The sequence below is a fragment of the Dermacentor variabilis genome, chromosome 6 (assembly GCF_050947875.1).
Source record: "Dermacentor variabilis isolate Ectoservices chromosome 6, ASM5094787v1, whole genome shotgun sequence".
Lineage (NCBI taxonomy): Eukaryota > Metazoa > Arthropoda > Arachnida > Ixodida > Ixodidae > Dermacentor > Dermacentor variabilis.
The window spans coordinates 121,223,622-121,237,290 of NC_134573.1; the positions used below are offsets into that span (position 1 = coordinate 121,223,622).

General features: G+C 43.6%; 1 protein-coding gene across 1 annotated transcript in view; it reads right to left on the reverse strand.

Moving 5' to 3' along the window:
• Positions 1 to 13,669, reverse strand: part of LOC142585134 (uncharacterized) — a 211,287-nt gene that overhangs the window by 80,975 nt on the left and 116,643 nt on the right. The gene's annotated exons all lie outside the window — the stretch shown is intronic.

The window sequence follows — 13,669 nt, forward strand, 5'->3', positions numbered from 1 at the left end:
TTATGCAGATCCGATACCATTGCTGGAATATATGTGAAGCGAAAGTTTATTGAGGGATAGGGAGAGAGAGAGAGAGGGATGCGCATATATTGAGAAAACGCAGATAGCCCTCCAGCCTGCTACTCTACTCAGGTGGAAAGGGAAGAGAAGAAAAGTAGGGCAATGAGGAGTAATAAAGTTATGCGGATGCCTCGCGCTGTGAGAATCGATGCAAGTGAAGCTTTCTGCGCTGTTTGCGTTGATTGACGATAATTAGCGTTCATGTTGACAACGAATGTTTAAGTTATTCCGTGTTTAGTTTAATACTTTAGTAGTGAGTTAATGTTAAACGTTACCTTGTGTGCACCACTACTGTTCGTCCCAGTAGTCTACAGAACAGGCAGGGAGATGCGTTTGTATGAGGCGTTGTTGTGCGCCATTGTTCATAACCTCCGAGAAAGGTTAGCACTGTCACTGCCTGACCCGGCACATCGCGTCGTGGCAGAAGTGTTAAACTTTACTTGAATTATGGGGCTGTACGTGCGAAAGCCACAACTGGACTATGAAGCACGTCGTATTGGCAGAGTCCAGAATAATTTTGATCCCTGGGGTTCTCTAACATGCACCTAAATTTAAGTACACGAGTTTTTTTGTATTTCGCCCCGGTCAAAATGCCGCTGCCGTGGTAGGGATCGAAGCCAGAACCTCGAACAACGTCATAACCGCAAAGCTACCGCGGCGGGCACAGAAGTGATGACTTGACGTGCGACCGCTTCCGTAGTGTCCCCAAGATGCCACGGTGTTATAATGCGGCTCTGCATCAGCACGCCGTGCGTCTGTTGTCCGTTTTACAGACTTGTATGATGTTTATTTTTCAGAAATCGCTGTAACGTAGCGTACTATACCTTGAACCTTAATTTATCAGGTTTTTCCACAACCGCTGTTGTGTCTAATAGCCCGTTTCCCTCTCCTGCTCTCCCACCATGTGTGGGATATGCGAGCGAGGAGTGTCAAGGCTGCCATTCACTCGTTTCGTGACTGCGTCGGTTGTACCGATTCTCTGCCTCCTCTCCCTACCTTCTTTCTTCATCCCCTCTGGACTGTTGCACGTTAGTCGAAAGCTAAGCACTGCAGTTTCTGCAATGCTTTTGAGGGGTTCACGTATAATTACCGCTGTCAAGAGGCCATTGTGGTGGTGCCCATGAAGCTTCAGAGGGCGCTGTGTACATGCGACGCGATGGAAAGGTCCAAACGAGTTTCTCGTGTGGCCTTTCCTTTCTGTAATGCACCTGCCATGTATATGCGCACTCTGAATCGCCTCCCTACGAGGTGTGCAAGATAACGACAGCCGCAGCAGCACCAGCAGTCGCAGCAGCATTGGAACAGTCGAAGGAAGAGGCAAAGAAAGCTTCACATTAATTAAGACTGGCAGCAGGAAGCCATTCTCTACACAGTCGAGTTCGAAGGGTCCGTTACCAGCCTTGAATCTAGGCTTGTGTTAACTAAATATTCTAAGAGCACCTTGATGTCTCGCTCATTTGATATGTCTGGTAAATTCCCCTCTAACACTTTTAACTCAACATCCTTTGTCAACCTACTCTAACGGAAAGATCAATGCCTGCCATTCGGTCTTACCGGGAGGGCTCTGGCGCTTTGCACGTATGACAGTCTGGTGAGTCCATGCGTCGGATGTGATGCGAATATTGTCATGTTAACCCAACACCTAGTCTGCCTTTGCCGCAATACACTGAAAACCGTACTAACACTCTTTCTACTTTTAATATCACGCGAAGATAGTGCGCATTTACAAATGAGGCACCATCGCTGAGTCACACAAGTGCAGGCAAGGCAGGGCTGAAAATAGCTAGAAGTAGCCAACCTGAATCTAGAACTGTTTTCTTTTCTTTAGGTTTCGTTTCGAAGGGAAACAAATGCCAACGTTCCGGTTCACTACCGGCTTGAGAAAAATAACGTTTCTTTCTGGTTTTTAATTTTCGGCTCCATTCCGGTTTGCTACCCTGGTAGCGCTACTTCGTGTGCCTATGTTGCCCCTCGGTCTATTATCGATGTAAGATAAATTGAATCCTAATTAGCTGTTTTCCAGTCGTCTTAACATAAAGCGTGAATATTGTGGACACCGAGGATTTAGGCAACTTCATTGCATTTCGGGCCTTCCCATACAATTTGCCCTCGGCTGTCCCTATACGGAGAGATCATGTTTAAGTTCTCCCGAATTTTAAAATGAATTGGCTCTACATCAGCCCAGGAACCCTCTCTTGTACCCTTGCTCCACTACGGATGGAAGATAAATCGAAACCTAGTTAGCTGTCTTCTAGTCGTCTTAACATAAAGTGTGAATATTGTGGAGACAGGATATTCTTGTTCAGCCTTCAGTGAATTTCCGCAACTTGTTGCATTTCGGGCCTTCCCATACAATTCGCCCTCGCTTATCCCTATACAGGTAGATCATATTTAAGTTCTCCAGAATTCTAAAATAAATTGGCTGAAGCGTCGGCCTGAAATGAAGCGTCTGCCTAGCTTGAACTCATTTTGACAGTAGCAATGACGGTAATGACACCTGGAAACAGAGGGCAGAACTACCCTTTAGAAATATTCTTTCATTACGCTTTATTTATTTACATTCCTACATTATCCGTGAGACATCGTTGTACGAGGGTGTTAGACAGGAAAGAGCACAACACAAAGCGACATCCTAAAAAAAGCCATGAGCAACGCATGAGAAGGTAAAAAGAGATGCAACCAGAATAACGCTTGCGAAGGCAACGAGAATGGGGCATGCGGAAGCAGTACAAGGCACATAAAACGCATATTGCAATTACAGCGGCATGCAAATACTCAATGTACAGAACTACAAATCATTTTGAGCATGTGGCGCAAGTGCTGCCAGAGCGCAGCCACAAATATTTCGCGAAGCGCAGAAACAGTAGTATCAGCAGTGCGTTCCACTTTTGAATCGTATGGTATGGTATGGTATGGTAAAACTTTATTGAGGTCCTACAGCTCATGAGTCATAACGAAGCGGGCCGCTCCGACGTGGTGTGTAGAAAAATAAGCCACATAGCCAAAATACCTACAGCGGAGATTATGCCGTTTGCGACAGCTTTACGCAGGTGTAACAGTGGATTACATAGGTGATTGTAATGAAGCTTTTGCGTGCCTTGATTGAACACAGCGCTGCTCTTTCTTTTTACCGCTCCTGAGCTTCGGCAGCACTTTAATGGCTAACACATGCGTGAATCACGTTTATTAATTCTTGTTAAAGAAATGCCACTGTCGGAAGAAATTCCCAGACTTGCCATGCTCTAAAAATATTCAAGTATGGGCTGGTGGTCCTGGGTGACGGTCATTTAGTGTTGCATTGTGGGACTCCCGGCGTCCGAGTCGTAGCCGCATTACAAATACCTGCATCCAAGGTGAATTTATTGATGTAAGCAAGCAGACAGGTGAATACTAATACAGTGCTCATAAGGGGCGCAATGTGCTTTTTATGGCAGATTTTATCGCACGCGAAGCTTAGGTAGATGTGTTGCAACTACAAATCACTTATGTCAGTGTGTTAGTATGGCTGGCTTGCCCTCACAAGACCAATGTTTTTTGAAAACTGTAGAGACACTCGTATACATAAAAAAGGGAATGACAGAACTTTTACACAACCATCTGAGCACGTTTGGTAACAAATCAAGACAGTTGCACATAATTATTTTCTTTATGCTCCTGCCATTCTCTTCCAGATTTGGCTAGTGAGCCGTTCTGGCAACAAATGAAGCAATAACTAAAACCATGAATGGGACCTGTTTTCCCCAGAAGAATGACCGGCATTGCGAAGGTTCCATAATTGATCTTACATGTCGCACGTGATAGAGGAAACCTTTAGACATAAATGTTAAATATTTGTCTATAACGATTCAATTTGCACTATGACCTATAAAATGGCGTAGCAATGTTACAGCGTACCAAGAAAGCTGACCAGTTCCTCCCCCTCCCCCCCCCCCCAAACACAGAAGGCCTCTTCTCTTTTCTCTATGAAATCGTGACTTTCTTTGCCGATCATACTGTCTCCCCGGTCCACTACTGGCTTTCTGTCTATCCGATCGTTGATTTCGTGCCAAGTGGACCGGTTCCAGAGATGGTGTAACCAAAAAATAGCTGATCCTGTACCGATCATTACATTAGTGCATTATACATTTCGTGGCAGTGATCTCGATGTGGTTTGTAACGCTAGCCGATCCTGCAGGCACCGCAATCCTGATAATCCTGATAATTCTGTCGCATTACAGCCGCCCAGGTGTGAAATGTCAACTTAAAGCTTGTGTGCCTCTTGCTCCAGGTCTGGCGTAAATGTCACGCCACGGAGATTGACCGGGGGTTCTCCCACACAGCCGTGGTGCGGAGAGGGCAAGAACGAAGAAAATCTGCAGGACAAATTACGTTTACTTAGCACAAATGACTTCTCGCTGCACAGATTTAGTGAGAGGTCTCTGCGGTGGCATGGGTGGCGTGGTGGGAGTGGTTGATCCATTCCGTGTTGGGTCAAAGGGGTTCAAGCGTTAAATATGCATCACTATGCTTCACCGGACACGTATGCCTTGGCTCACAATACTTCTTTGCTTTACTGGTCGGAAAATGTCGCATTAGCCTGCAGGACACGTCAAACCGTTGAAGGACAGCTTTTTTCTACAAACCCCCCTTCTGACAAATAAACAATTAAAAAAAGTAATGCTTTTTATATCTATGTGTTTCGTGTGCGTAAAGGACTGTGTGCTGCGGATATCTGACCCCGTCACGTTGTTTCTTTTCCTTTTCAGGCTATATATATTCTTTATATTGAAGTTTTTGCTATGCGAAATGCAGTAGTCGTGACCATTGTAGGGTGGATATATTTCTTTCTATTTTATTTTGATTTCAATAATAAAAGAAAGGGGGGGAGGCACTCATTCCGCATGCAATGACGCCTTGTGAACATGGATTTGCATTTAAGCTGTAGCTATAGACACCTGCACAAGTTTGAAAGGATGTGCACATGACGTGTTTTTTTGCAAAACCGTTGAATGAAACGATTCAAGGACGTTCGCTTAATGTAGACTCTAAGAAGTGCATTGGTGTAGCTGCTACATTTTAATCAGTCTTGGTGTCGCAACGAAAATCCTCCAAGAAAAATACGATAAATTGTCATGGATAACTAATAAAGGAAATTAAGAACCGACCAACAGGTTGTCGTGTCACGCTTCCTGACATATTTTTTTTTCTACTGCTACTTGTCCACCATGCGTAAACTGAGGCCATCTCAATCGATTTTTCAGTTGCCCAAGGTGCACAACTTTTTTCAGTGTCTGGTTGCTGATTATATCCCTGTTACTTGTTTTTAGGAAAAGATGAGTACTTCACCAATATGAACTCTGGTTTCACTCAAGAGGAAGTAGGACAAATTTGAATAACGAGAAGTTCTCTGTCAGCGTTATTACATATTAACGGCGGCAGCGTGGCTGAACCTCCCAGTTTGTTTGCCAAGGTACCTAGCAATAGTTCCCATTATCGATTCTCAATACGGCTTGCAAGAAGTTTCGATTCCGGCCCAATTGTTTCACAGAAGCCAAGTACAGAAAATAATTTAAAACGACAGTATTACATTTTTGTTTATTATGTACTACTCTGGTTGCGTGAATAATCCCTGCATCGGCAGTAGGAAGCATTACCACAAAAACCACGCTGAAGAATAGGTTTCCTTATTTACAATGCCAAATTTCAATTTTATCTACATTCGCATCAGATAAACTAGTGCTCTTACTGTAATTTGGATTCCCCCTGAAAAAAAAAACTGCGCGCCTAATAAGTATTTTATGCTTGAAATACTTAGGATTTTAAAACAAAGCACAGTTTCTTTCTTCAGGCTAAGTTGGATTTTCTTCGCTTGCTAACAAGTCCGTCAAAATGAAGCAAAACACAATCTACAGCAGACCTGCACAGGTATCACAGACAGGTAATTCAGCACAACATATAGGGTGCATAATGTCCCTGCAATTAGGAATGATTGGTGGCGCAAAAGTGATCAGCAGGAGGAATGCTCAAGCAATTCCATTAACAAAAAAGTTGGGTTCTCAATAAAACATTGTTGTATAGAAAAGAAATACAGAAAGGCGGCAAAATGCAGGAAAGAGGCTAACAAATACGAATGCGTCCTGAAAAAGGAACATTTGTGCAGCGTATGTACGTGAAGATCAGAAGAAAGATCAAATTAGAAAGAATCTAGAAAAAAAAATCAATGTAAAGCGTCTATTAATTGCAGTTTTTTTTACAAAATGCGCTCGACACTCCTTTAAAAAAAGAAAGGAAGATTGAATGAGTGATTTTGTCGGAATTGCTTTTATCACAGAGGTGTACGCTGTGATATGACTCGAGACATGAAGTATCGAAATTAGACTAATTAACTTTATCACCACCAAGCCATACCATTGATACCCAATGTAATACTTGAATCGCGCCCTTCGATGAGATCATGCACTATTTCAGAAATGCATGAGGTTGACGTCCATAATTTTTGCAGTGTAATGAATCCCAATTCCGACCAAGTTCACATAGAAACGCGAAACTGAGCTAGAACGTCGCGCCCTTAGTTGGCGTCCATGAGTGAGGCTTACGCGTGAGTCTCAGCTGAGCAGCAGTTTGTGTGTCTGTCCGCCTGTACTTACGTACGTACGTACGTACGTACATGTACGTACGTACGTACGTCCGTACGTACACTAAAATTAAACGTATGAGGATAAGCTCAGATTCACAGGCATTCAGACTTATCTACTCACTCCTGCTTACTCATGGCACAGGATCATTAACTCATACTCAAGAATACACTGATTTAGGGACTCACACGGTCTTTAATCATGAGCTCAGAGGAACTTAGCCTCCCAAACAATGTCGGACAAGCACGTCTACGTTCCATAACCTTAGCTGACAGAGGTTCGCAAGGACATAAATCAGCCGTACTAAATATCGCCACTCTTCAATAACCACCATTGGCTTCATTAACGATTATATTTTTGTGAGAACGTCACAATCTGCAAGGGTGTGTTAGCTCGCTGTGGGGCTACATAAATCTCCTTCAAAAAATCGCACGCGTGGAACAGTCCCTACGAGCACCGCGATGCATTGGACAGCTCTGCCTCTCCACTCGTTGCCACGAAGGTAGCAGCATGGTTAGTTAGCGTGCCATTGCTTACATCGTAATAAGCAAAAAATAAAGCGTGACAGCCTAATGATATATGCACTGCAATTTTAAACAGTGAGTATGATCTACTAAATAGTAGCCGATTTGCACATAGTAACCTCTTATGCTAAATCTGGGGTACAAAGACTTCACCGCCAGGCCACACCACTTACTGGCTTTTGGGGCTTTCGTTGCCTATTTAACATTAAAATTCCCGCTTAAATCTCCAACAGCGTGCTGGGTTTCATCACTATAAATAATGGTCATTTCACTTCCGCCTCTCAACACATTCTGGCCAGTTGTCAGTCCCTTTAAATATTGGCAACACGAAAATATTAGTCCGAAATTGTTAACTGGCATGGCGAACTGTTTCGGACACCAAAGTGCCGCGTTCAACTGCGAGTTCTACTAACATCTCTCCTTAATTGCAGAGATCTCGAGACAGGTGATTGCACGCAATGTGCCTCAAAATCATGTGAAAAGGCGCCCATATTTTTACGCTAGTGCACAGAGTTGCAACCACCGCCTCATGGCACAAATATTTGTGCGGCAATGAAGGATGCAACGAGGTGTTTAGGCGAGTCCAGAAACTTATCACAGCAAAGTTTCGTGCAATACACGCATTTTAATTAGGGTCGGGGTCATGGCAGTTAATTGCATTCGCTGTACGGCTTGTGTCGCTCAGGACTTTATCGTGTGCTTAATAAAAAAAACTTGGTTTTCTTCGCGGCGACAAACACCGAATGGAGCAAGGATTGCACAAATGAAACCGCTCGAATCTTCGTCTCCGAAGACAACGCCATGGAAAAGCCGGAGTTCCTAAAGTTAATTAACGAGTGAAATCGTCAGTTATATAATCAGTTAAATAATGAGGTAAAATGATTCGCCGAGGACTTAAGCCTCCTTGGCATGCGCACTGAATAGCTCGCTCTTGCTTTTACCTTGGCGGAGGCAGCAAAAAGTATAATAAACCAAAAGACAGACAAAAGACTGCGAAAAGTAGAAAAAAGAAATAATTGTCGCATTCTTTCGGCGCATGTATAATATAAGGGCCAAGGCGAAGAAAAAACATCGCTGCTGCGCAGGCTGCGAAAGTTGTCGAAGAAATCTCGAACAAAGCTATTTTTATGAGCTGCCGTGCAAACCGCTATAAAGGGTTCGCCCTATGCATGAACTGAGGTCGAATTACGCTCCGCGCGGATGGGATATTATGCAGAAGCTTTTTTTCTAGTATGGAGGTCACCTTGGGGAAGTGCGCAAACAGAGAGCTGTGTCACAGTAAACAGGGCGCTGAATCTGCATGGATAGTTTTGCAGAAGCTTTCCAACAACCAAGCAGTTATTGGGACCAGAAGCGCTCGAAAACGTTACACACGGATTCTAAAGGCAATGGGGGAATGTTAGGGGGCGGGGATAGTGTGGAAGGAAGGGGGGGGTGGTGGTTTCAAGATGTGTGGTTTACTTAGGGGCAAAATGAAAATTTCTCGACACTCGTTTTCTGCTGGTTCGAACGGTTCAAAGGCGTTATATGAAACGTACGGGAAGTTATCTCAGTGCCACGGGAGAACCAAATACGACCACGCCTGCAAGTTTAAAGAGAAGGAAGCAATTATATGGCTGATGTGCACTGAACGCTTAAAGTGCGAAGCTGCATTGGGAGCTTTGCATATACATAATAAATATTCATATTATAACCCGTTAGACGCGAACATCCGCAACGCGTTGTTTGGTCGTATTTGTACGTGTGGTCAGACTGTAAACTGTCTAGGTTAATGAGTAACCCCCCTGCCTTTCTTTCTTCCCTTCTCTCTCTCTCTCTATCTCTAGAGCATTTGCAGAAAATTAGATATACAACAGTTATACGGTGTTATACAGCCATTGCACGCAATGTTTCGCCTTATTTGGAGAAAACTGATATGCTGCACCGAGTACAGTTTAATAAAAATAAAGAAAGAGCGGGGAAGGGGGGGGAGCATCTCAGGAGCAATCTGCGACCAAACATTACATAATGTTGTTTTACAGGTTTTCTAGATACTTACAGAATACTTGTTTTCTCGACATTTTAAAGTGTTATAAGAAACACCTTAAAGGTTTTGCAGATTTCCTTGGTTACCTCAAAACGGTGCCTTGGTTATGTTTTGAGCTAATAGCAAAAATTTATTGCTCTAAGGTGTGCAAAGTTTAAAGACGATAGTATAATTATAGTCTTTGCAATAAATTACTTATGCAAGCGTTCGAAATTGTTATGCAACCATTATCCGCAAAGTGTTCCAGTATCTTGAGAGAAAGCATGGAGCCGAGTTTACATTTAACGGAAACGGGGCAACGTAAGGAAGGGCGTGTGTATACAAGGTTTGAAGCTATACATGGTCTTAAGGTTTGAAGGAATCATGTGCTTTGCAGATAATTGCCTTGTACTTATTTTCTTCAAATTTCTGGGTGTTGTTAGAAGTTGTTGTAATACCTCCCTGATGTTGTCAGCGAACTAACTGTGGTACTGTGCTCACATTTTGCACGTTTAAGGGCAATGTATAAGCATAGTTCTAGGTTTGGGGAATAATTACGTGCTTTACAGATAATTACACAGCACTCGCTCGATCAGGCAGTGTAGAAAACGCGTATAAGATTTCCCGTGCGCCCTCTGGGAACGTGAGGTGGCACCTAGCTTATGTTTGGTGAACACATTAGTTGTGAGGGATCTGCAGGCCAGTTTCAGCACGTGTGGGTTCATAACAGGTCCTGCAGTAATTTTTCTTTTTGTGCGAGAGTTCCAGAACATTTGAAATGTATCTTACCAACTGGATACCTAGCACTCTGGGTGAACGCTAACAGAAACCGAATTCGAATTAGGGGAAAATGTGGAGAACATTCTGAAAAAGGGGCATAAAAAGGTCAAAGTGTGTGGGTTTGCTGGTACCCTTGACTGCTGGCATCTGTACTGGATCAAATGTGTTTTTTTTCATCGCTTTTTCCTGAACCACTTTTTTCAGCGGCTAACGCATGTTAAACGTATCTCTGAGCGCAGGACGCGCCTGCATGTATCGGTAGTTTTTCGGATGCTATCGAAGGTTCTATCTGCTGTCTGTTGTCACCGAACTTTGTGCATTCTGGTTGTATTCGCTACGCGAGTTGTGTGTCACTTTTCGGAGGACACGCGGGCACTAGGGATTACTCTGGAACCGTTGTCGAGTCACGTATAAAAGCCGACGCGCTTGACCCGCTGATCAGCTTTTTGACGATCGCCGAATGTGCTCGCCCCTATCATTGTACTTTGAGCGTAATCTGTTTTCTGGCCACATGTGCGCCTAATAAAAGTTAATTTCGTGGTTCACAGTTTTTATACTGTTTGTTTTACGGTCACTACAACTTGACAACATCTGGCCAAGTGGCGGTGGCGCTGCGTCTTGAAGAACCAAGGCTACGTATCTACTTAATCACTGGTTTCATGCCTTGTGAAGCAGAAGTTCATGTTTTCGGGACGAATTGAATTGAATTCTGCGGTATTATGTGCCAAAAAACAGCAATTTGATTATGAGGCACACTTTAATCAGGGACTTCCGATTAATTTTGACCACCAGGGTATCTTTAACGTGCCCTGTGTGCACGGGACACGGGAGTTCTTGCATTTCGCTCCCATCCAAAATGCTGTCGCCTTGGGGGATTTGATTCCGCAACTTCGTCCTTAGCGCCGCAACACCATAGCCTCTAAGCCTTCGCTGCGGGCGATGTTTTCGGGACCGTCAGTGTTTCAAGTGAACTTCAGAAGCGTGGTGTCACTTAGAGGAGGCTTTCACTTCGACTCAGAAGTTTGGACACGGTGGGGGACTCCTCTTGCAGGATGAAGGAAATGTGGTGTCAGGTAATCTAACAGGTCCGACCTGTGTTCCTCTACGCCATCCCTCTAACAATACAAGTGTTCCTCAGGTATGAACTGCACACGTGTGCTGAGACGACGACTCCTGAAACCAGCTTGCAGTAGGCCGTTTAGATTATTTTTATCCTGAGCATCTGAATAGAACGTCTCCTCAACTGTAAACAGCCTAATACGGGCGATGCACCAAAAGTAATTTCAGATGTCTGAGTATGGAGAAACTCAATTAAGCTTCCGATTTCCGCATACACTAAGCTGCCGACGGCTCCCTCTTCGCTATGGCGCAGAAGCCTGGAGCCTTTATCGTCGAGATCTGCGATGTCACTTACATTACCGTCGCCAACAAGCATATGGTCTCGTTTTAGATTTTCCGAGTATCATGACGCTGCTGAGCTCTAAATCATTAGTGAATATCCTTATGTCCCAGAAATAATTTTTTAAAGCTTGCTTAAGTGGAACTAACCACCTTCTTCAGGCGAGGCAATGCCAACGACATTAGCTTTAGAGTCTGAGATAACGAACAGGTGTGGGCAGCGTGGTCTTAATTGCGAATATTGATGTCATTCTCGTCAAATGAGGCTGACGCACGTAATATATTTATAAATGTTGAGCGATGTTATCATATACCAATGAATGCTTGCAGTAATTGTCTTCTTTTCAGGTTTATTACCATCCTGACACTTGAATCCTCATTTAATTCGGAGATTAATTCTTTGTAACCCTTCTCTTTTCCTCAAGATAATATATCTTTTATATAAAATAGCTTCCTAACACCCTGTAGCTGTGATAACAGATACAAAATTTAATAGACGGAACAATAGCATATCACGTACTGCTACTGCAAACAAATTTAATGATGTTACACTTCACTGAAAAAGTTCGTGTTTCACATTACGGTATATGAGATTTTTCGGTACTTGCTGGATGCCAAGAGAGAGAGAGAACTTTCAGTGACTATAGCCGGCCTCTGGCCGAGACGTCGGGAAAAAGTAAACGTTTCGTACATTCGTTCCGTCCGTTTGTGTGCTTCTGAAAGGACTGGATCATTCAGAGAAACATTCATCCGGTGTATATATATACATATATATGTATGTATGTATGTATGTATGTATGTATGTATGTATGTATGTATGTATATATATATATATATATATATATATATATATATATATATATATATATATATATATATAAAGAGAGAGAGAGAGAGAGAGTGAAAGTGGAAAGTGGTTTTTTGCAGTATGTGCCAACTGGGATCGCTCTGCTGCCCCTACCCTATCGGCACCCTGCACGCAACGCGCGCTACCTTGTCCCTGACTCATGCTCCGAGCGAGTTCAAGTGACACGTACTGTAAGACCGCTTCGCTTGCAGTTCACCCGATTGCCATTGGAATATAAAACGGGCTGAAAAATGTGTCAGCGAAAGTTATCTTTGTCGTCGACAGATCTGGTTTTCAGTCGCACATTCTGGACCATTATAGTATATAGTGCGTGTAGCTGCTATTCGTGTACTTTTTTCGTGACGGTTCTAGCGACTTTGTGTTCAAAACGACGCTAATTATCCGTGATAGTTGACTGTCTACTTATTATAAGCGTGCTCCTAATTATACCGAAACAAATATTCCTGCTGAATATATGAACGTCTTCTGTTGTCTATCTGTTATTTAATACTCACCATTCGTGTTCGATTCGTGCTCGAAAAAGTCGATATTCAATCGCCTGCCTCTAAATTTTACGTAATGAATTATGACAGCTTAAATTTTTCGTTACCGTCACATTGGAAAGTTACAAATACATAACGATTCAAAGGAAAACAAGCAACGTAGTTGTTATACCATGAAAATGCACTGATTCTACATATCATCCCAAAATTTCTCGCGATTCTCAACGTTCCTGGTAGCAGAACTAGATTCTGTGGAACGGGCTTGGCCGCATGTTGCTAACGCGGCGATGACAATCAGCCGAATTTCGTACAGTTCAAATACCACATTTTCGCCTTTGATCCACCTGAAAGCCATCGCGAAGTTCTGGCTGGTAGAAATGTCGTGACAAACGGAAGCGATTTGTTAAAGGGACCCTGAACCACATTTATCGAAGTGAAGAAAGGCATTTGAAGTGAAAATAGGCTATTTTAGAAATACTTTGTTGCCAAAAGTAATTTAATGCTTCAGCAAAAGCGGAGTTATTGGCAATCAAACGCGGCCTCAGCTGTGCTCCCGTTCCTTCTTCGATGCCTTGCACTGCGAAGACTACGGTGCAGTGGGGCACGCCCACAACGCGCCGCCATATCCGCCGACGTGGCGCGCAGTTCAGTTTTTCATTTTGAATGTTAACGTAGAGGCTGCGACTTCCGCCTCTGGTGTCTACGACACGCTAAACATAAGCCTAATGCGGTTGTCCTCAGCGATCCGCAGTGCGCTTAGCCAGTGGATTTGTGGCGGCACCCCGCGGCGGCTGCGGTATCTACGCCATGCAGCCGACCACAGCTTGGTGAGAACTATCGGCCAATAGTAGCCGTCTAAGAGAATGACGAAATAGTCCGTCCGATGACGAAATAGTGCGTGTAGAAGAGAGTGAGGACAGGGCCTTCTGTTGAGAAGA